Raw genomic sequence first — 24734 nt, 5'->3', positions numbered from 1 at the left:
GTGTGCTTAAATACTGAAGTGTGAGGTTTTTATGTTCCTCTACTCTGCTGTGGTGAGACCCCACATGGAGTGCTATGTCCAGCTCTGGAGTCCTAAGCACAAGAAAGACATGGACCTGTTGGAGCGTGTCCCGAAGCGGCTACAAATAAGCCCCAGATGTGTCACAACCATGCAGACCCTTTTCAGGGGCTCTCAAGAATGCAAACTAATCAAAGGGTCAGCCATAGCTCTCCTTGAATTTGGCCGTGCTGTTGCTGACTGAGTGACCAGCAACCAAGGTCAACATCTGGACTGATAGGGAGTTCTTCAGGAAGAAACAAAAAATTTCTGGTTTGAGGCAGTAGCAACCGGTGGCTGTGCAAATATCAAGGACTGTATCTGGGTTAACTATAGAGCCATAGAAAATCACAGGACTGCAGGAGATAATTATCTTTAATATGACATGACAGAGTATCTTTTTCTTTTATTATGCAAAAAATGAGGTGCATGGAGAAAGAGGCAGAACTGCTGTTGGGGATGTAGTTTAGCTCCTCCACTGTAGGCACTGGTAGCACAAAGCAACTTATTCTTTCTTTTTCTCCCCATGCCTGAGAGTATTTTTTCCTGTCTTGAAGGAGTCCCACTGTTCTTCCCTGCCTTCCACACCTGCTCTTTTCTTTGTCTGCTGAGCTACAAAGTAAAACAATAAACATTCAAGGCAGAAAAATTCATGTGGTTTGGCTCCAAATACTCAGACGCTGATGAACTAAGAAAGAAAGGAAGATTTTTTTATTGTTGAGCCTTTAGTTCCTCCTTCAGCAGATGAACTATTCAAATATGAAGGTTAAATCCATGTTCCACCACATTTAAAGGTATTTTGGGCTGAGTTGTTCAGTGGGATTCTTGCCAAAAGAGCAAGCATACAGGGAGTGCTGGTTGGTTGTGCAAAAGTGAGTAGAAAACTGTCCTAGGGTTTGGGAGGTAGGTTTTGCTGCACTGTCATGCTGGGGGATTAATGCAAGCCACTTAGCATCTTCTTCCTCCCCCTTGCTGTGCCTTAGGTTCAGGAGGAGCAATGACATTTTTCCCCTTTGTACTGATTTGAAAGCTACTGATGATAACTGCTACTTAAGGATTAGTTAGTAAAGGAAAGAGGAAATTCTTGGGGGGGGGGAGGAGAAAAGAACAGTAAATATGCTTTTTAGTCAAATTGTATACTACATTTTTAAGGCAGGGAAAAAAAATCCCTTTCTCAGAAAAATGACATTTCAAGAAGAATCTTTTATTTTCACAACACATTTTTTCTTCCTACTGAAAGAACGTGGATGAAAAATTTTCACCAAGCTCTGAAAACAAATTAATGCCTTGCTTTGCTAAACATTCTTTTATAATATGGTTTTATTATTCACAAGCAAAGAGAAACTTAAAAGGAAAGACTGGTTGATTTCCCATATCCCTGTAAGTGAAGCTGTTATTATGTTTGCTGCTGCTCAACAGGTCATAATGTTCCACTGTGTGTCTTAGACCTGAAGGAGCAAGGGAATACACATTCATTTAAAGACACTGCAGTACTGCCTCCATAAATCCCTTCAATGGGACAAGATGTAGGCCTAGCTTGATGAGATAAAGATAGCATTTTATACCAGGTTTTCAAGCTTCATTCTAAAGAGTCATTGATTTTGTGGGTATACATCAGATTTTTTATATTATTCGGGATATCATTGTCTACAATTTCATTTTTTACTTCAAAAATAGCAGCAACTGACTGGCAACACCCAGAATACATCCTACAACATCCATCTACTGTGTTTTAGGATCTTGATGTAATGCAATAAAGCACTTTTATTTCATATGAAGAATGATTCATACTGAAGTTAATGCCTTCAGTGTAACACATCCACACTGGGTAATGTTATCATAGCATGTATTTCTTCTCTAAGAGTTAGCTTACTACCCAACTTGCTTTTGCAATGAATGTTTGCATGATGTAAAACAGCCACCTTGATACTAATAGAAATAAATGGATGAAAGAACACAAAAAATTGAGGACTTTTGCTTACTATTTAAATTCCTTCAAATAGCAGTGCTGTGTGAAATTCTAATACATTCTCTCAGCAACAGTCAGATATTAAAATGGTCCAAAGATTAGAAAATCACTTAAAAATGTAATTAATACAGCAGCACAATTCTCTGTGGTCTGTAAGATACGATGCATTTAGTGTAGCAAATAAAACATAGCATAGGACAGTCATCGACGTGTATTATACATCTAAAATATGTACATAGATTTACTGTATTAGCATTGCAAACTTTGAATTTTCTGGCCTGGATGCTAAAGAGCGATATTTAATTTAATTTTACAGGTTCTTTTCTATTGTTTAGTTTAGTTTGTTTTTTTTTTTTAGCTAATTTCTTCAGAAAATTCTGAGTTTTAAACCAATAGTGATAAAATTGGCAACTAAATATGTAAGAACATATCCTAAATAAACCACCCCAGCCTCCTATTTATGATCTGTAGGATCACAAATTGGAAAGGACCAGAAGAGATTGTCTAGTTCAGCCTCCTGCTCAGTCAAGGTCAGGTTAACTTTACCACAGACAATAACTTGTATTTGGTGTCTCAACCTTCATAGTGATGTTTGGTTAAAGGTTCAAAACTAGGAAGGTGCTCTTGTTTGCAGCAGCCAGCTGCACACTGAGAAAATTTGTGCATTGTTTCTTTGCAATGATAATGTGTTTCCTCAGGGACCTCAGTTTCTGAAGCCATTATAGCTCTGAAAACTTCATGAAAGTTCTGCCATGAGATGATGTTGTTTTGCTCATTTCAGAGGAACTCAGTTTTTAAGGACTTCAAAATTGTGAGCGCTTCTCAAAATTTGACAGTTGCCTGAAGTTACTTTGTATAAAGGCTGAGATGCTACTACAGTTAATACACAAAAAATTGTAGAGCAGGGCAACAAATCTTTTGTGAGTGATCTATAGCCATACAAAACATGCTGTATAATCCTTGAATCTCTGTTCTTCAGCCCAATGTACTGATCTTCACATGTTCTTAATATTTTCCATATCTTTATACTCTATAATCCCTTTTCTGGGACCAGTGAGGAAGAACCGAAATACTGAAAAAGTGGTTGTTACAGTTTTCCAAACTCTTGGGCAAGAGTATTGTTATGGGTCCAAGGAAGACACTATGCCACTAGATTTAAAAATCACACTGCAGACTTTCATAATGTTGATAAAGATGAAAGCCTCTGTAAATTTTATTAACACTGAGTCTTCAGTCATTGAAGGTATTTATTCAGGCCAAATAATCTTCCTGAAGAGAAAGTCTGAGCAGAGTGATGAACAATATGAAGTAGATAATTGCAAGATTAAGTCTGAGAACACACTCAGAAGCCTAATTCCTTTTCATCGGACAATGTGGAGACTTAAAAGAATAATATTTAAGACAACTGACTAGGCAGTAAAGAGGAAGAAAATTAATGATAGAGCATAAACCAGAAAATAGATGGTGATTAGGAAACCACAAAAAGTTATATATTTAGAACTACTTTCTGAGTCTTACTACCTCAGTGTTATGAATGTGGTGACAAAGTGATGGGGTTTTAGTAAAGAGTACAATTAAAAGGCAATAGACACAGCTAGCCAAGAGCTCATGGTGGAGCTAGTACTACACAGAGAAGCAGAGATGGCTGTGGCACTCAGAGCACCACAGTGGTCTCAGTGACCAGCAGGAACAATCCATTTGAGAGGTGGAGCATTGTGCTCACACCACTGTGCTGCTCCTGCTACACAAAGGAGCCTGATCTGACCCCATGGCTGACCCTGCTGTGAGCAGGACCTTGTAGGGATGAGGTCCCTTCTAGCCTGAATTAACATATGAGCTTATGATCTTAGGATCCCAAGACAAAACTGACTTGGACATTGTTGTTTGATGCAAGGTTGCAAGGTTAAATGAATTGAAAGTCCACTTAGGGTTGCACCTGAAGAGAGAGGTGAGTAAGGTAGACAAAGAGTGGCCTTTTTTCCTCTTTCTAACCACTTATATGCTTTCAGGCCTTAGTTATAATATGTTCAATGCAATGCTAATTCCATGTGAGCTGCTGTGCAATGGGTGTACAATACTTTCCATTACAGTGTTGGGGTCAATGATATGGATAATTAGCTAGGCCTGTGGTTCAATACATTAATTCTCTCTGAAGCAGTAGTAAAACGTACGTTGACTCTTGGTAACCTCAGTGTAGATGTTGTAACCTTGTAATGGATGTGGATGCAATAACCTGCTTGACCTTGTCTACTTGAGATAAGGTGTTTTCTTAAGTGATGATGATGAATGCTGCTCTTTTAGGGAGCCAGAGAGTGTCATTAAACTAGCTAATATTTTGCTGCCCTCCCATGTAGTGCAAGCATAGCTAAAGGGCAGCAGTACTGTCAAATCCTTATAGACTGGAACAGGGAATAAAGCAGAGAGAAAACAGGATGATAAAAGTAGATAAAGGGCCTAAGGTGAATTCAGGCCTAATAAACAGTACATTGAATTGTTTTGTTTGCTCAGTTTTTTCCCTTCCCCAGTAAAAGTAGTTCAATAGTTTTGTTTTTTCAGCAGCTCAACCCCCCTCAACTCTCCCCACACTCCTCAGTCACAAACCGAGTTCATCATCTATCAATAAAAGCATTTCAGATCTCTCTAGACCTGGAGACACCAGGCAGAGTTATTAGTTCTTCTCCAGTTTATTCTGAGGTGCCAGAGTTCAAAATGAAAACGAACAGATTGCTGGTAGCCATGCCAGAGCCGGAGAACTGCACAGATCTATCCCTGCATCAGCCTCTGCGTCTATATGAACACAAACAAGCACATCCAAAGACACCAAATTGAGAATAAATGGCTATGTGCAAAGCATTTTTGTCTGTCATAAGCCTTAAGCAACTAGAGGGCAAATTCTCTGCTGATGTAATTAGCACAGCATTGTTAAACTCCATGGACCTGTACCAGTTTAGAGACACATGAGATTTGACCCCATTACTTTATTTAGTGACACTTATAGTAATTTCAAGTCAAGTCTGCATTGCTATATTCCAACAAGTAACACTCTTAAACTCAGCTGCTAACATTTCCTCCTCTAAATGTTGTGCAAGCAATTGTCTTTCCTTTATGATCAAACCTAGACCATGGAAGCAGGTGATTTTTTTGTTATCTGTGTAGCAGTTTATATCCTAAAGAACACCAACACAGTTTAGAGACTCTGAGGCACAATTATCCACTTTGTGAAGACAACTGCAGCCGGGGGAAATGCAATCTTTTTATAGTGATACGAGACAAATATATTTAAATAGCAAATACAATGAGTTTTCCCAATGACACTCTAGGCAGGTAGGAAGTTCTTGTTTATTCTTCGTAAAAAAAACAAGAAACCTAGCAGTGTTGTGTTATGTTTTGTGAGTTTAGAAGAACAGATTTGTTCTTTGATGACTGGGAAGACATCATTCCTTAAGAGGAATCACTGGCATCTCGGTGCACATAGATTTTCTTTGGCTCATCATCGTGATAAAGACTCCAGGTAACACTTTGTTTAATTCAAAAGTTATGGTAGGCTCATACCCAATGCTATGCATTTCCCTGAGAAGTGGAATATTCTGCATATATAAGCACGCTTCAAAAAAGATTTTTTAGTTACAGAGAAGCAAATTAGAATAGACTAAATGTCTGCAAGGGAAGAAAGGCCCAGTGTAGACTCTGATGGCAAATAATGTTGCACAGTTGCTACCTGAGAAGGAAACCTTTTGGCATAATACAAGACTCTATTGTACAGAGAGATGAAGCAGTCTTAGGGAGTTCAAAACATACCACCTATTTATGATGGTTTCTCTATTGCTCTTCTGATGAATACACTCCTGTCTCAAAGCCAGATTAAAAGGCAACCTAAAAAAATTCCGGTTAGGAATATTCTAGGGATTCACTTCCCTCATTGATTTGAACGACACAGCTGATGTGTGTTTGAGTGTTTTCTATGTTATAATTCAAGATCACATTAGCACATCATCATATCTTTTTAATATTCCCCACTCATTTCCAACCAATCTAGTCATTTAGCTCCTTTATAATACAGAAACAAATTCAGACTTCTAAAGAATGACTCAAATTCGTATAATAATTCAGATTAAAAACCCAGTAAAATCCATTAACTTTACCTAACAGCATTGTGAGTGTTAGTGTGGTTTCATTTCTTCCATACTCAGTTTCACCACCGGGGAGGCCTGAACAGGCACTTCATCTGTCTTATGCATAAAGTCACCTAGATCTTCTGGTTTGCTAGCAAGCCTAGCCAGAACTGTGAATAAGTATTTCAAGCTATCTTTGCTATCATTCTTCCCATTTAGTACTGTCAAAAATTCCTCTGAGTAATCTTTAACTAGAGAAAATGTTCTATCATCTGCCAGTGTCCTGCTTATCCATTGTGCACATCATCAGCAAATGCATTTATCTCCACAGCTCTAAATGGTGAACCTTTGTGTGCCCTTGTGTTAATGGTTTGGAGAAGCAAAGAAAGAGTGGGTGGAAGGAACATCAAGGGGTCATTCCTGTGGGAGCTGCTCTGTTCTCCCATGTAGGAAACAACAGGACAAGAGGAGATGGCCTTAGGTTGTGCCAGGGTAAGTTTAGATTGGGTATTAGGAAAAAGCCTCTTCACCAAAAGGCTTGTCAGGTCCTGAGACTGGGAAGTGGTGGAGTCACCATCCCTGGAGGGGTTTAAAAGGTGTAGATGTGGCGCTTAGGGATATAGTTTAGTGGTGACCTGGCTGTGCTGTGTTTGTGATTGGACTTGATGATCTTAAAGGTCTTTTCCAACCAGAATGATTCTATGATTCTGTGATTTTGCCCCAGGCAAAAGATCGTCTCTCTCTAAACTATTCCCAATGTGCCTTTATCTAAACTGCTCTTAAGGTCTCCAGTGGTGGAGATTCACAGTCCTCTCAGGCAATATATTTTTGCACTTAATTATTCTTACTGTTAAAAGGTTCTTCCAATGTCTAACACAAATATCCCTTTTTGCAATTTAGAGCACATCGTTTCTTGTCACATAAAATGGCTATGTGGAACAATTCGATCTTCCCTTTTCAAGAACCTTTTATGTGTTTGAAGATTACTGATCCTGTTCCTACTTGGTCTTTTCTCTTGAAGAAGCAATCTCAGCTCTTTGATTTCTAATAGGTCAAATTTCTACACCCCTAATCACTCTGCTCTGCCTTTAGCTGACCCAAATATTTTTTTGAAATGCAAACTGCAGAGGGAACATCACGCTTCAGCTACGGCCTCATTCATACCAAATAGACCAGAAAGGTTATTTCATGTATCTTAGAAAGATAATTCCTGCTTGTACATCTCATAATAGTATTTGGCTTTTCTGCAAAAGTGTCACTTTGCTCATAGTAATTTCAGGGATCCTCTCTTATTCTCCATCATCGTTATTTTTCTGCAGAGCTGCTGATTAGCCAGTTATTCCTTGAAGTCATCTTAGATGTTTCAGACTGTCTCTGCAAATTGCCAAGCTCATTCTGAATTCTCATCCTCCTAAGTGGTTGGACCTCTTTTCAGTTACTTGTCATCTTCTGTCCTAATAAATGCACTTTATTTTCCTCCATGTGCCTTGAGTACAAGTTTCCAGACATTTCTCTGCCCATCTTATAGTAGTTTAAGCCAGTCAGTGTCTTCCTTGCTATGACAGTGTCAGGTGAAGCACTGTCAGAAACCTCACTGAAGTCAAGCCATGAAGTATCTACTGCTTCTGCCCTATCTAAAAAGCCTGTTACCCTGTCATAGGAGGAAATGAAGTTGGTTTGGCAAGATTTATTTCTGGCTGTATTTGATCTGGCTGAGATGGAGTTAATTTTCCCCATGGCAGCCCCCATAGTGCTGTGCTTTGTGTGGTAGGTAGAGAGGTGTTGGTAACACACCGATGTTTTGGCTACCGCTGAGCAGGGCTCACACAGCATCAAGGCTGTCTCTCCAACATTCCCCCTGCTTCATCAGGCTGGGGGTGGGAAAGGTCTTAGGAGAGGACCGAGTGAGGACAGCTGACCCAAAATGACCAAAGGGATATTCCATTCTATATGATGGCAGCTCAGCAGCTGAATCTAAAAGAAAGGAGGAGGAAGGGGGGACATTCATTATTGCAAGGGGGAGCATTCGTTGTTGCAATGTTTGTCTTCTGGAGCAAATGTACTGGAGCCCTGCTTCCCAGGAAGTGGCTGGACATTGGCTGCTGATGGGAAGTAGAGAATAAATCTTCTGGTTTTGCTTCAATAAGCTGCCTTTATGTTGATGTTTTTTATTTTCCATTTTATTTTTTTCCTCCCCCTGCCCTGCTGAAGAGGGGAGTGACAGAGCAGCTTGGTGGGCACCTGGCATCCAGCCAGTGTCAACCCCCCACACTGACAAATCCATGTTAGCTGTCATTCATCTTTTTGTTATCTTCTAGAGGCTTACAAATTGTTTGCTTGGTTATTTGCTTCAGGATTTTTCTAGGAATTGAAGTTAAGCTGACAAATCTATCCTCCTTTCCCCCTTTTTTAAAGATAGGCTCAATAATTTCACTTTTCCAGTATTCTGGAACACCCCCATAAGCTCCCCAAGATAAGCAGTGACAGTTCTGAGATTGTCGTGACAGCTCTTTTTCTCTCACCTTGAGGTGGATTACCTAAGACTCAGTGACCATAAAAAATATATGTAACTAGTATAAGTACTTATCTTAGAGTTTTTCTTATTTAATTGCTTTAGCCATTCTGTCACATCAGCCTCTTTAGTAAAGGCAGAAGCAAAAGGCAGTAGACTCTATGGCTGGTTTGGATGTTGCTGTCCCATAGATTTCCCACTATATTTGGTTGCAAAACCAAGTTTTTTCTTACTCTTCTTGAATTGCCTGATTTCTGACAGTATACTCTCATACTCGATTCTGTCTTTGACCTGGATATTTCTGGTATAGCCCATGATTTTTTTTTTCAAAAATTTTATTTTTTAATAGCCTCCCATGAGATCTCTGACAAAAGCTTTTAAAAAAGTCAAATGAGTTTTGTCAGTTGTGTTTATGATAAACTGATGAGGTGATGTTAAAAGAACTCATCTGCCAAATTTAAAGAGTTAAGGCATTTCATACACTGATATATTTCTATCTAATATCAAAAGGATTTTCTGGTCACACAGATCTTCAAACATTTATTTGTATTTACTTTTAATAAGCACCATAAAACCTGTTTCAACAAGCAGCAATTTAATTGCATCATTGCGTTTGATCAGATGAACATCCTGCTCATAATAAAGCCTTCCCTATAAATAAACATAGAAAATACAAATTAAACTTCCACGTTAAATTGCATCCAACTTAATATCTCTATTCTTTCTTTACATGTTGTCAATTGAATTTTCTTCTGGAATAAAGTGTACACTGAAATGCTGCTATGCATATTTACATACTCATAGAAATTCTGCTAATACATTGTCTAACTTGGGATTTGCCCCCATTTCTGCCATCAGCATAACTACACTGATGTAAGCCACTTGTATTCTAGCAAAGATGATGAGACAGCTGAAAACTGGAGAAAAACATAAATAAAACAGAGTTGTTTTTCTTATAAAATAGACATTTTTATTCACTCTAAGTTTTCCATGAACATGTCAGTCCAAATTTCTAAATTTTGAATTATTGACGTTTTTACCCCAAAGCACCAATCATTTTTAGCATTCTGATGCACTAAGCACCTATCAGTTGCAACAGTTGATATTAAAACATTTTGCATTTTCAACTCTCTAAATTGCATGGATTGTATAAGAAAGTCTAAACAACACAAATCTACAGATTCCAATAGTTGTTAACGATGTTGAGTGAATAGAGGAGTGGGGTGCTAAACAAATCAGAGCTATTGGACATTGGCGAGTAGAAACCACTATATTAGTGCCTAAACTGAGCAGTGATCCATGTCCCCTAATTCTGGGAGATAGTTATGTTAAATTGATTTGAAAATAAGTGGACAGAATCATTATGCCTGCATTTATACCTAAGCTGATGGAAATCAGGTGGATTTTAGTTTTGCAATGCACCTCATAAATGGATGCTGAAGATCCCAACAAGGACTTCACTGCCTCCTTTCTCTCCACCCTATAGACTGTGATTATTTGATCCTGATGACATCTGCTCTGGGTGTATATTAAAATGAATTTAAATAAACCTACAGCAATAGTGTGTTGAAGCAACTTGAATATGGAGAAAGCTGTAGAACCTGTGATTGTTGATGTTTGTGGTCCTAGGAACCACAAGGAACCACACATGTAGTCATGGGGCTATGGATATATGCTGAAGACCAAGGTTTCTCACAATGCAAACTAAAACCCACATCACCATTGCCTTCGTTTGCTCCTGGAGAGTACATTCCTTTTCTTAAATATAATTTTTAGAACAGAATAAAGTACCGAGAGAGTTCACAACAAATGCAAGAAAATGGAATACGAAAAGTCATAAATATGTCCCTTTGTAGTTAATGCTCTGAGGGTGGTTTGGTTCTGCCACTGAAATATCCTGGCCTCAACACGGGGCAGAGAAAGTGGTCAGTGGAATTACTGGGGATAACTTAACTACAAACTGCTAGGCAATAGATTAATGGTTTTATTAGGTGATTCTACACAAATTCCTTGCCTAAGAGAAGGTCCACGTGGTAAAAATAAGGACAATAGGTGTAAATAATAAGAGGTGCTTCGTTGCAATGTGTAAGTATTCCTTAACAGTCAGTGCTTTTTACTGCATGTATCAACTTCCCACTCAGGCTTGTGCAATATGCAATAATCAGCTCTCACTACTGAAGAAAATATGTTTTGATAAATTTAAGTCATGAGTATCCAAATCCACAGAAGCAATCAGAAGCCCTACACCCTTGAAATAACAAATATCTTACAAACTTCAACATGATTTATGAACTCAGTCCCGTTGGGAAAGGAAGTGTCTTTAATGGGATATTTTTCTCTCCAGAAATTTATTTTCCAAATAATACGTTTAAGCCTTTCCTCAATATATATGGCCAGAAAAGAATTTATTGAATTTAAGAATTTCTAACTTAAGCTGTGATTTTTTTTTAGACAATATAAACAGTATCTAAAAAAACCCCAGTCTTTCGTGCAAACAGTTTATCTGATTCTTCTAGGCAGTCAGCAGTCAAGGACTGTGACTCAAAGCAGGACAAAAATCAGTTTACAGCTCTGATAGAGATTTGTTTTAATAGAAGTGATGATTGAAACTATGTACACTATCTGCCCCTATATCCATCCCCTTCTTCTGTAACCCGTAACACCCATGCTTGACTGAGCAGATGTGCCTGTCTTCAAATTCCTGCATCTGCTTGGGCTTGGACCTGGAAATTCTTGAGTCCACACAAGGAGGAGTGTCTTGTCCCAGATATCAACCTCCTTCTCCATATCTCCAGAAACGATTGATATTCCTTTGGTGGCATTCATGTTGAAATTAATGTGATTCTGCAAATTCCATTCCTGTGATGCCTATAATGCTAGTGCCATGTCATATACATCAAGTTGTTAGCTTAACAAGACAATTAATTTACAGCTCTGTAGCTGCTGAATGACAACAGGTCTTTCCAGGTGCTTACATTGAGGAGCCACTGAAATAGGGTAGGTATCAGAAACTACACTGGAACAAATCAACTATTTTCCAGATTAGCTGAAATGCTGAGATAATCTGTTCTTTTATCCAATAAAAATATATATTTTCAGTAGGAGGGCATGGAGACAGTGTTGTTAGTTTAAACACATGCATCACCAAGCATCCACCTCATTAGCAGTTTGCTGTAAGAGACATAAAGTCACTGGAACAGAACATGTTCACAGTGTAAATATCTCCCACTTTGAAAATAAATATCTTGGCTTTAGCTCAGCATTTATTTAGCAGTGGGAAACTGCTGTCCTGTGACAATATTCCATTTCATTGACATTATCTCTTAATGATGTTATAAGTGGGGACAAGTCAACCTCAGAAGGTTCAGAGGTTCAATTTTCATTAAGATAAGCATCTAGAAACTTTGAAAGCTTATGAGCTACTATTACAACTCTGGTTGTTATTTTTATTTTCTGATAAACAGTTCTCTCTTGATCCTAACCTCCTAAAAAAAATCTCCCCCAGATAATCTCTGTCCGTGTTTCCTACCAGAAGGGGTGGCTGCTGTGGCTCTGTGAGGTTCTGAGCAGGTGCTGGATGCTGCGGGTACTATAACCCTGAGATTTTCAGTGCAATAAATAAGATCAGAAAAGGACTTTTTCTACATAACCTTCAGTGTGAGGCTAAAGTATGGCCATTTCCTGCAGCACACATGGCTAGTAACACAGATGGCACAGGGTTGATGCCTCGATTTCAGGCATTTAGTACAACCAAGTCATTTACATTCCCTTTGTAAACATGATGAAGATTCAGCTCATGCTGGAAGGGACTTGAATTTACCTGACCTTGATGGAGTTTGTCTGGAAAGTTTGTGTCTGGGTTCTCATATTTTCTTTTCAGTTAGGTTCATCTAAACTGAACCTCTTGTGTTCTCCAGGAGAGTCATTACAGTCCAGGAAGATGACAGCCTTGCAACTATCTGCCAGTCTTGTACCTATAGGCAGCAGATTTAACCTTCTTTCTGCAGCTAATGCCTTAACCTTTGTTCTTTCCTCTGTCACAATGCCCTTGCAGGCTATATATCCTTTTACTTTTCAGCAAATTTAAGAACTTTCTTCCAACCTGCTTTCCCCCCTGTGTTATTTCAAATCTTATTCTTTTAAACTGCCCATTTCTAGTCTCTACATCCCTTTTGGCCAGATCCCTGCTCATAGATCTCTCACTATTATTTCTGTCACAAATTAGAAGTAATAAAATTTAAGCAAGACTGGTGATTTAGAGTGTACCAATTCTTAGGCTCCAACCTGTAAAATACAACAATTGCTAATTATTTCTTATCCTGAGCAGCAAATCTATCAAAGAGTCTGAAATTAGCTACCCCAGCCAGGGGGAAGCATTAAGAATACACAGATCTCTCGGGAAAATTAGTCTATATAACATCTTATTGCTGTTCATTTATTTCTCCTAAAAGTTTCTCTCCCACACAGAGGTTTCACTCATAGAGATGCAGGCATTAATCAAAATAAACAGCTAGTGTATGGGGCACACCGACATAATAGATCTACTTAACTCCAATTAAACCAAGCAGTGGGCAATGTAACCTCTCTTTGCTGTTGCTGCAGCTTTGCATATAAATTGTGGGAGGCAAGTTTGCTACTGACCGCTCAGTACAGTCTCTAGAGCTAGGCACTTAACACCAGTTCAGAGACAACAATTGCTGGGCTGTACAGTTTACTAGTAAAAAAAAAAAAAAAAAAAGAAAAAAAGAGTTGCATCTTCATGTAGAGATCCCTAAATGAGTGTAATGAGTGTGTACTGTAAAAGTCAAAGATGTGTTCAAAGACAGCAAAGTGCTTTCTCCTAATCTTTGCGATGCATGCCTAAGAATTTATAACAGTATTCCCAAGTCCTGTGATTTAATGTGAGTCCTATGAAAACAGACGAAACTTATATTTTCTCAAAACTATGAATTTTCCATAAGATCTTGAAGAAAAGCATGACAATGTGACTCAGTTGTGCCCTTAGACTCAAAAACCAATGCAAAAGCAAATCTTACATTTCGTCTTTATGCCTTATGATGAATAAGATACAGCCAAATGCATAACATCATGTCAGTATATAATAGATGTTTATAATATAATATATGTCCATAGGAAGGAGACATTATAGGTCTGGTGCATGATCTCAGCGTTGTCAAAACACAGTGACCATGCCACAGACTGATAATACCCTATTATATTTATTTAAAGGGTTATTTTTTCTATCACTCCACCTCTACCTCTGCTGTTTACTGTGAAATGTGGTCTCTTCCAGCAATAAAGATTCATATACCTGTGGTTATTTTGTCATTTATATGCAGTTCTATCATCATGTTTTAATCTCTGTTTTAGGGGGTGTTCTGTTTACTACACTGCAATGATTTTTGAATTAAGCTCAGGAAAAAGTGTTACTACATCAACTATATCTTTGAATATTTGAATATATTTGTTTGCTTAAACATTGGCTTAGTCAGACAGCACCAAGGATTTGTTTTTAAGTACAGGGTTTGTAATAGACAGATGACTTTTCTCTTGGTGGATTCTAATTGCTTGTAACCCAGTGGGGAAATGTTTGTTATTGTATATATTGATTTTTTTTTTTAACTAAGAAAGCAGAATTTTTAAAATTAAAACAGAAATTAATACTTCATAAACCAGTACTCAATCTGCAAACCCAGTTGGAAGTAATGGAACTATAAATTTAAAATTATGCTTGTAAGAAATAGACTCAGATCTTTTTTTTATGTGGTCTAACTCTTACCTGCAATACTTCAGATCCAAAGTTATGCTTGTAATGAAATTCTTAGTTGTAATGCCCTGCAGAACATATTGAGATAGTATGAAAGCAATAAGAACAGCAACAATATTAAAAATATTGTTTTCAATATGGAAAGAATATAAAATAGTTTCTTGTGTCTGCAGGTTTATACTCATCCCTTTGGTTCCATCTTACTCTATGGCAAGACAAATGAACTTTTATAATTTGAGTGGTGATTATGAAGAGTATTGAAATATGATCACTGCACAGGACAAATTATGGTGTAAAAGTAAGGTGGCGAAGTGCTTGCCATGGCATACAGCTCTTCAGTAAAAAAACCCCTTAGCTATACTTCATGCTGATATTGCCTTTACAGTCGTTAGCATAACAACATTTGCTTTGATTTTTTAATACACACACTATGTTTTGTATAAGTACATATCGATTTTAATGATACTTGAAAATTCTGATCTTCATCGAGAGCTGGCAACAGGAACAGTACAAATGGCCCAATAGTAATAAAATAAATAAGACCTCTTGCTCTTTACTTTAAAAATGTACATAAGCGTTCTTTTCCCAAATTTCAGAAACAAATAAAACAGAGAAAATTCCAAACAAAAATGTGCATCAAGTAACAAGATGGATCACATACAGGTGCTATGAAAAGCTGGAGAAAACACTCTTCTCTCTGCCTCAAAATCCAACAGCTTGAATTTCCTGTAAACACTGATCACATACATACCAGATTATCACATTAGAAGCAGAGCCTCTTGGAATAGTTTGCCTTGCTCCCACAGTTCCTTACTTAAGTGCTTCTTCTGAAGCATTCTTTTTAGGCTAACCAGAGTCTGAAATGTCAAAGACTCATTTTGATTTTTGAGAGCTTTTATGGAAGGTATGAAAAAATTACTGAAAGCTCAAAGTCTCTAGTAAATCTTGTGAAGTACATGACACAGACAAACTGTGCTCTTAATCCCTCTGTGTTCTATCAAAAAAGGAAAATATTTGGTTTTTCTATTTTTTTTTTCCCTTAAGTACTGGAAGATATTCAGAGGAACGATGTCTGTCATTTCTGTAGGTTTCAGTGCCAGCTTGTAGTTTTTAACAAAGGGATGTGGCACCTTTTATAGACCCCGAGTCTGAATAGGAATAAAAAGGGATTTAGTGTCTCCAGGACCCATAGCAACTAACGGTGAACAGCATCCTGCTACATCCATCAGCATATATGGCACCTTAATCAGTTCTAGCCTAACTAATGATGGATGAAGAGACAGGCAGGTGCCAATGCCATGCTCTTGCACTTTATCACAGGGGCTACAAAGCAACTGTCATGCACAGACAAACTTTCAGACTAGTGCTGCCATCACGTATTTGCATTTCAGTTCCACACAAGTCAACGTGGTTTCACTGCGTGGAAGTTATTCTGTGTTCTGCTGAAGCATACATTCTTGAAACAGAAGCTGTTTTATATCTGGAAGAATTAAAGCTACAAAGACTTAAAGTGAAAATATCCACTGAATGAATGAAAGTTGAAGGTAACAGGAAACAATCACTTCCATTTAGAATGATCATGACTGATAGTCACTTTCAATTAAAATATTTACCCTGTTTTTATAGGGGTGTTTACATTTTATTCAAATGTTTTGACCCCATCTTTTAAGGCACCGAGCACCATTAAAAATCAATAAGACTGAAGGACATTAGAGGATGCATTAGATTCCTGTAGGATTACCTCTCAGGACTGAGAAGTACTAAAGAAAAAAAAAATCCTTTTTGATTCGTCATATTGTGGGCACTGTACAGTAGGTGCATATAGCCTTATATTTTCCATTAAATGCTGTTTCCTGCTCTACCAGTGGGATTTTTCTGAATCCTATTTCTTTATCTGAACCCTACTTTGTGAGAAGCAAGACTCATCCTGGATCACTGTAATACAAGTCATAATCAGCTGTGATTTCTGGAGCAGATCATTTTGCATTTGAAGGTGAGTCATTACTGCATTATGTTAGCATCCAAAAGTCCTGTTCAGGATGTGAAATCTCTCATGCCAGGCACACACATAAACATAGAAAACTTTCGTTGAAGTTTGCAACTGACGTGGGAAAGACAGATCAGAACTTGGAGAAAGGTATATAAATTCAATACTGGATGAATCCCACTTTGTACTGATGGCAGATCCTTGGATGGAGATTTTCTTCTTCAGTCCAGCAAGGCCTCTTCCTTATCTTACTGTGGCTTGAGACAAACTTGAATGTTATCTTAGGTAACTAAACTGCATGTAAGGAAGATGTGTTGCAATTGCAGAGACAATTAGAGTTTGTTGCATACATACTTGTCCTTGTAAATGCCATGAGCAGCGTGAAGGCAGTTTAGCCTTCTGGAAACCCACAGTCCTATTTTTCATATTCTCTTTCCTACATTCTAATGCCAATCTGTCTGAAGTCTACAATATCAAATCAGCCTCACTTAAGATGTCATAAAAGAGATGCATGGCTTACATTTTTGTTCCAGGACCAACAGGCTCATTTTAATGTAAAGCTGCCTTCATTAAATATCTTTATAAACTTAAGGAAAATAGAGCAGCTAATTCTCCCAGCCTGTGTATAAAATCTCAGTGCCAGATGCATTACTTTAATAAAACCCCAGGAACAGCAGTTTTTAGATTTTTTTCCAGTTCAACTTTCAAAAATTAAAAGCTTTTCCCTTTTGATATAGTTATTGAAAAAGCCTTTAAAGACAATCACGAAAGACTTCCAGTTTGACCTGAACAAAGATACTGGGATTCAGCAAATTCAATTGATAGGATTAGTACTTCTCTCTAGCTATCCACGTTAAGACAATTAAAACAGGAAATAGGAATAATAAAGTAAGGTAGAAGATCCAGGGAATAACATCTTAAGCTTAGCTATTTAATATCTAACAATTTTTCTGCTATTTCCACATCTGTTCTGAACAAAAGCCTAGGCATAACTGACAGCTAAATCATTTGTATCCTAGGCTATAAGACATCACAGTGAGAGTGCAAATGGCATGCTTAGGGTACAAGAAGTGTCTGCAGGTAATAGGTGGGCAAAATTAGAGAGTCTTGCTGACTGCAAAGTGAGATCTGTTAGAGTCTCAAGAGCTTCCTTAGGAACCTGTGGGAGCTCTGTAGCTTTGGTCATTTAAATCAGATTGAACATTTTAACAGAGAACATACATCAGAGAGCCATCAGTGATATTTAAGACATCATTTGCAATACATCCAATACGCTAGGATTTTGTAAAGTCAGTATAAAGTAATGTGGGAGAGAAACTAAGAAAAAAATACCTGGAAACAAGCTTATACAGGTTCCAATTCAGCAAAGTACTGGAAAATCGTGGCCCTCTCCTCCTTCCAATAAGTTTACAAGACTGCTTTATGGCTATGATACTGCTGTAGCCCTTGGGAACTTGATTGCACACCCTTGTGCTGCTCCAGAACTTATCTGTGAAGGGATGACTGGCCCGTGTACAACAGTGACAAAGCTTGCATGCAGTCCAGTGGAAATAAAAACAATTCACATATTTAACTAGGAAGGCTGGTCATGAGGCAACACAGAGAATTGTAAAACTCATAATTTAATTTGCATTTTTCTCCTCAATGTAGTAAAAGTGTTTTCTGAGATGTATTAGATGCCTTGCATCTCTGGAGAGGGTCTGATATTTCTTTGGGATGGAAGTAGACCCAAAATGAGAAGCTAACCAAAGCCAAGTGACCCCTGCAATGCCTGGACAGATCACAATCAAAATCTACAATGGGTTTTTTGTACCAAAAGCTGAACTTTGGCTGTAAGGTTCCTGTCCTCTCAAAAGAATACAAGACAAATTCCATAGCCTGGAAAGTATGCCAACTGAGGTAAATTTGTGTAGAGTTTAATTTTTTTAAGAAATAACCCAATTAGGGGTATTTCATTTACTGAATTTCACATTAGGAATAGTCCTACTGAAGTCAATAGCACGAGTCACAGCATCTTGTACCATTGATAACTTCTGTAGGAATGAGACTGGTAAAAGGATCTCTGTTTCCTTGGAGATCACATGCTTTGGAACCGCTCAAGCAGTATCACAATCTTCTGTCTTAATAATACCTTAATCATTTCCATGGAAAAAGCTTAATATATTAAGATATCACAGGAAGATTGAAGTCTTTAGATAACCAATAAATAACAGGGAATTAATAACTCCTACTATTCTGGTTTAATGGGACTAAGGCTGAAGGAGAGAAAAATAGACCAAGAAGCTATTATCAGATTTTTCATTTTTTATGCTTGGAAACCTTTTAATTTCAGATTTCAAAATAGTGTAGAATTTATAAATATAATAAGCAGAATATGCAGAAGATATTGTATTCAAAAGAAGAAATAAATGCATGTAAAATAAGTTTCCTTTGAGAAACATTTAATTATTACTCTGAAGGCAAATTAAATTTATTAATGTGAGATGAGAGGAAGTGTACAATTTCTTGGTTTTCTTTGGGCACAGTCGTATTATTAAACACCACAGAGAAATCTCCAGTGAACCCCTGTCTGAAGGAAGCTTATTTTGGCTTCCCAGATCCACATCCCTGACAGAAGTTAGGTGATTCAGAGAGTCTAATCACTCAGCCTGAGTTTTCTCACGATTCCCATAGTTGTGGGATATGGAATCATAGCGGAGTTTAAGTTCTTCCAGTTCATGGGAATTGAGACTCAGATACGGCTACAAAGTTAACAGCTGCCTCAGGACTGCCTGCAGAATTCGAATGCTCTCCCTTAAGAAGCCACAGATGTAATTGGAGCCCAGTGTGAACAGGGTGCCTTATTCACCGTGGCCTTTTGTCTGCAGTGCTTAGATTCAAAGGCATGACCAGGGAAGATGTCCCACTGAGGCCAGCTGTCTGGACTCGTGCCAACAACTTAGATTTGCTTATGTTGCCTATGGGAGGAAGGACTGATGCAACCTGTTATGCAAAAAGCATAATATAAAGAGAGCTAGTCAGAAAATGGCTTTTGCCCTGAAGAAAAAAAAAATAAATCAGAGAAAAGGTTATTTAATAAGCATTAATAAATATATTTTTTGAAGTTTTCTATATTTTTCAGTTTATGACTGAAAACCTAAAAATTGATTTTCTAATTTTGTTTCCTCCAGCCCAAACCTGCAATTTTTACCAAATAGGGACATTCCATTTCACTGAAAAGAGCTTTCCATCAAAAGACAGTTTCAAAAAGTTTTAACTGCTCTAATTAAACTTCACCAGGAATAATTCTTGAAAGCATGTCTTATAGCTGCAGAAAACTATGTTAATGAACACTTGGATGCTGCAGTCCTTCTCAAACATCCTAATATATCCTTAGTGAAAGAAGAGAAAGTTTATATTCTGCCATTTGTGCCTATGTATGTCTACAAAACTCATTCTCTGACTGAAAAAATGCAATGGAAATGCAGTCAAAAATTTTTGTTAGTTGCTGGACTTCTTTGGCCAGATGTTAAAATATTCTGGTCCCAACTAAAAGTCAACTCAGTTTCCAGCACCCTGTGGCCAGTATCCAGTGGTGAAAATGGGAGATGATACAATTCCAGCCCGTGCCCCAGACACCAGTGTTTTCAGTGTTTTCAGTGTTTTCAGTGAGTCAGATGTGGTGTCTTGATATTTTATATGGCTTGAAAAATATATTTTGTCTCTAATTGAATGGGTTTCATGACACAATGGCAGATATCATCGAATTCCAGAATCACACACACAACTGTTTAGATTGGAAGGGAACCCTGGAGGTCACCTGGTCAAACCCTCCTGCTCAAGCAGGGTTGCCTCGAGCTAGTTGCTTCCACTCTCTCTCAGACTCCTTTCTGTGTTTAAGTTTGGCCAGGAGCTCCTTGTTTATCCATGCTGGCCTCCTGGTGTTTTTGTCTGATTTGTATTTGTAGGAATGGATCTCTCTTGATCTTGGAGGATGTGATCCTTGAATATGAACCGCCTTTCTCTGAGCCTCCGTCCCTCCAGGGCTTTATCTCATGCAATTCTTCTAGGCAGATCTTTGAAGATGCCCAAGTGTGTTCTGAAATCTGGGATTGTGAGCTTGCATTTCACCCTTCTTGTCCTTAGGATCTTGAACACCATCTTATGGTCACTGCAGCCACGGCTGCCTTTGACTTTTACATCCCCAACAATCCCTTCACTGGTGCATATGATGTCCAGCAGAACACTCTCCTCGTTGGCTTCTCTGTCACTTGGAGAAGGAAGTTATCATCAATGCATTCCAGGAACTTCACAGATTGCTTGTGCCTGTTGTTTGGCCCTCCAACAGATAATCTCTCTGCTTATTATTAAGCTAAATTAGGTCTATCAGACTGTCAATTTTGAGTGTATTTGTCTCCAAGACATAAACTTTCTGTAGGAGATTGGTCAAAATGAGGGCCATAGCTCTAACAGAAGTATTTTGTCTCACTTTGGTAAAGCAGTGCCCTGACAATTTGGGAAAGGGCACAGTAGAAATAACCCCAATTAGCAGGTACAAAAAATAGTCCAATCTATGTAACACAGGAGAGATGCTATTTTTGATCAATTCAGTAGACAAGGTAATTTTGCCTTCATCCAAAGAACTGCAGATAATTCTCAGTTTGTGCAGATAAGTGGAGTGATCAGAAAGTTCAGTGTGAGTACCCAGAAGCTTTCTCCTTTTTGAGGCATCTAAAGACAAAGTGAACACCCCTCTAATCATGTCCAGAGAAGAGCAAAACCAATTAAATATAACACCAGCACAATTCTGGGAATATAGTTGCATCAAACTCTCAAAGAGCCCCACTAGCAGCAAGTGAGGGATCTCAGCAGGCCCTTAGGCAAGCCTAAGTTACATCAGAACTTGATCCAGGTTCAGTAGTACTGATAAACCTTGGAGCAACTTGGCCCAAAGAAATTAATTAGAAGGGGGGAAAAAAAGAATAATGATTTTCAGAAAGCAGGTATTTCTCAGCAGTCCTGATTTCCAGCCTGTTGGACTTGCATGTAGAAAACAAGACATTCAATCAAGCACTGTTATGTAAGTGCAGCTCTTTGAAAGCACTCCATATACAGTATAAATTCTACAGGCAGAGTGTTTTAAGCACTTGGAAACTGCAGAAGATGGATATGGACTCTTTCTAAATCCATATAGCTTTGAAAACAGGAATAAAAAGAAGAAACATTGAGAGGTGAGAGGCACGGCTTATAGGGAGAGGTAATATCTTTTATTAGAATAACTGGTGGTGTTGGAAAAAAACAATCTTTCCAGCACAAAAGCCCCTTAAAGCTTGTCTGTTTCTTTTCTCGTCTATTAGTTTTTCTCAGAAAAGACATTACTTCTACCTACAAGTCCTGTCTCTCTTCTATGCTCAGACAATCACTTAAAAGAATATATTTCACTTCATTTAAGTGCTTTTGAATAATGAAACCTGTGTTCCTTGCTTGCTCAGATGAAGAGTTTACTCTTAGGGCGCTGAGGGTAGTTATTTGAATAGGACTGGGATCTGCCCTTTAAAGGGCAATGGGGAGAAGAGAAGGGTCAAAATGAATTTACAGAACCTCATTTTTCAGGATTAGTTTATCTGCCTTCAGGCAAACAATAGTTTTCACATACCTTCACTCATCTTTTGAAGGTACTGCTCCTCGTGAGAGAGGCCAAAGAAACAAACCCTGAAGTATCTTTCTCCTCATGAAACTCAAAGCATTTTGTAGAGATTAATTAATCAAGTTCTAATGTCCCTAGCAGGCTTACAAGTGTTTTGCAAGTGACACCATGGCAACAGAAGTGCTGAAACCCATATTTCAAAGAATGTTATACAAAAGCAATGGAGGACAGAAGAGCGTATTCTTCTGTTCACATGGCAGGGTTCATTTTCCTAAGGTGGGGGGAATATCAAATCAGACTTCTCGTAAGAAATGGGAAACTTTTCATGTTAGTATTTTTCAGGCATTTATTTTCTTTAGCTTTCTAATTGACTGCAATGCCTCCTAAGGTGTAATACAGTATCAAGGCAGGCTGAAAAGCTACCAAGTGATGGTCACTGTGATCGGCATATATTTAATTTGCTTTTTCATATTTATCCAGCAGATGTCCACATCTGAGTTAGTCACAGTAGGCTCTCCAGAGTTAATGGTGAGGTACAGGCGTTTTTAGGCTGTAGCTAAAATGAATCTGCTTTAAAGATTTATTTTCAGAAAAGTTAAATTGTGCCTGAGAAGCATATTTTTCTTCATTGTCTATAAGGATGGCAAAGAGTGGGGGTGAATAGCTGAGATGATTTCTGTACACGGTAGATGCCTACATTGATCAGATGAAACCCATCTTCTACTGCCAAACTTCATCAGCCCATCAAGGAATGATTTCTTCTTTACAGCTCAATCCCTTTTCATCTGCTCTGTCTGTGGTATTCAAATGTTTTAGGCACACTGTGTCATCCCTCTGAAAATCTCATGAATGTTATCTTTTATTTATGCCCTCAGAATTGCTGCTGATTATATTACAGCAATGTCTTGAAGGCTTAAACAAGATCAGGGCCATCTCTGCTGGTCACTGTTCAAGCAGAGTGGCTGCATCAAAGACAGGGTTCTGATATTTTTGAGCTTGGGATACACCTCCATTTCACACTCCAGTAAGATCCAAATATGTGTGAAACTCTCTCCCTACATCTGCTGCCATGGTTTCCATAGGAAGTAGAGTTTGGTGCATGGCCCAGCCAGGACCCTAAGCTACGTGACTGCAAATCAGGAAGTTGGTCTGCCACCAGATGGTTGTGCACAGTAGCTCCAACATGGTTAGGAGTAAGAATATACCCAAGGGAGAAAATCAGCCAAATTATTAGATCATGTCACCCCATTTTTGTTTGTGAATATGAAAAGGCGAGGCACAAAGAGATTGATCACCCTGCAAAGCCGAGAGAAGAGTCTGAAACAGAAGTCATCTCTTAACCTGCAAGACATTCTTCTTTAATGTACAAACACTTTATTGTGTAGTCTTAAACATTTTGCCCACAATCACACAGCAGCTGCGAGACAAAGCTATAACCCAGGAATTATGACACAGAGTTTTAGCTGAGACTCAGGAGCTATAAAATCTGCAAACCTATGGGAAAAAGATCTAAAACATATAAAATGCACTCAGTTCCTGCGTTTTCTTTGAGAACTGAAAGCTGGAGCAGGAAAAAAATACTTCAGTAAGTTCTTAAAAAATAGTGTAAAAGGCCTATTCCTTTAAAATCTGTGATGGAGCATTAAAATGTGGAGTTCAAAACTGTAGCATGATCTATTGTACACAGACGTGAATTACTCGATATTTGATTGTTTTATTACTTCCATCTGAGCTAACCTTCATTACTTGGATTTTACAAATTTAAGGACTTGCCAGCATGCTTGCCAGTTAAATAAAGGGCACAGCTAAGGTCTCCGAACATCTGGTCCAAATACTTAATCATCTTGTTGCATGAAGGCTGGTATTTTTATCTTGTACCCTGATTGGGTCTGCCTAATTTTTTTTCACAAATTGGTATTTAAACCTCAAAACCTTTAGCTAACTACATCTGTCATTGATATTTTATTGTTTAATTTCTTTTTATAGAGCCAAATTACATCTCTCCCACATACAGCCTGCACTTTACATGTCTAATTTGTCGACATGTTCTATAATGATAATTTCATTGATTTAGAAAGTGACATTATGAGCAACATATGTTCAGTTTAGCAGTAAACCTTGTTAAAGCAATAATGTCCCATTCTTCCCTCCACCCTCCCCAAGTTCAAATATAACCCACATTAGGAGGCAGCTGAGTCATTTAACTGCTTTGATTCTTGTAAATATAGAAACCTGCTAGCTGTTTAGCTTTACACTTTGGCTGCATATATTTCCTACTTTGGGTTGCTAGGAAAGGACAGTGCAGAGATTAATTATGCTACAGTACTTAGTCTAAAAGCATGTTATGTGTTAATTTGCTTTGGAAAGGACACTTGGAAGGTAAAATTGTGCTTTAAAAAAAAAAAAAAAAGATACACCACCCCCCCTCCCCAACCAGGACATTCACATAAAAAGGATATAATTGAGGAACATCAATTCACAGACAATAATGAGAAGATGCCCTATTACTTTCTCCCAATTATCCTTAATATAATCATCAAGAAACAGACCTATTTTCATATTACTTGTGAAACAGCTGAGTAATAAAAAGGAATTATTTTTATAGACTCCAGAGCTAGTTAAATGTTTTGCCATCTGTACTGGTGTGAGGCCTTTCCCCAAAGTGTTTAACACCTGACTACATTTTGATCTGGTAAAACAGAGT

At 38.1% G+C, this 24734-nt stretch overlaps 1 long non-coding RNA gene across 1 annotated transcript in view; it reads right to left on the bottom strand.

Moving 5' to 3' along the window:
- Nucleotides 1-417: 417 nt before the first annotated feature.
- LOC103776762 overlaps nucleotides 418-24734 on the bottom strand; it is a 163194-nt gene continuing 138877 nt past the window's right edge. The window contains exon 3 of the long non-coding RNA XR_608183.1: nucleotides 418-669. This is a non-coding gene — a long non-coding RNA (uncharacterized LOC103776762). The remainder of the gene's footprint in view (nucleotides 670-24734) is intronic.

Source organism: Merops nubicus, unplaced genomic scaffold (genome assembly GCF_000691845.1).
Source record: "Merops nubicus isolate BGI_N331 unplaced genomic scaffold, ASM69184v1 scaffold4347, whole genome shotgun sequence".
In the NCBI taxonomy this organism is placed as follows: Eukaryota; Metazoa; Chordata; class Aves; order Coraciiformes; family Meropidae; genus Merops; species Merops nubicus.
Note: the sequence above shows the minus strand (reverse complement) of the source record. Positions and strands in the feature narration are given on the sequence as shown.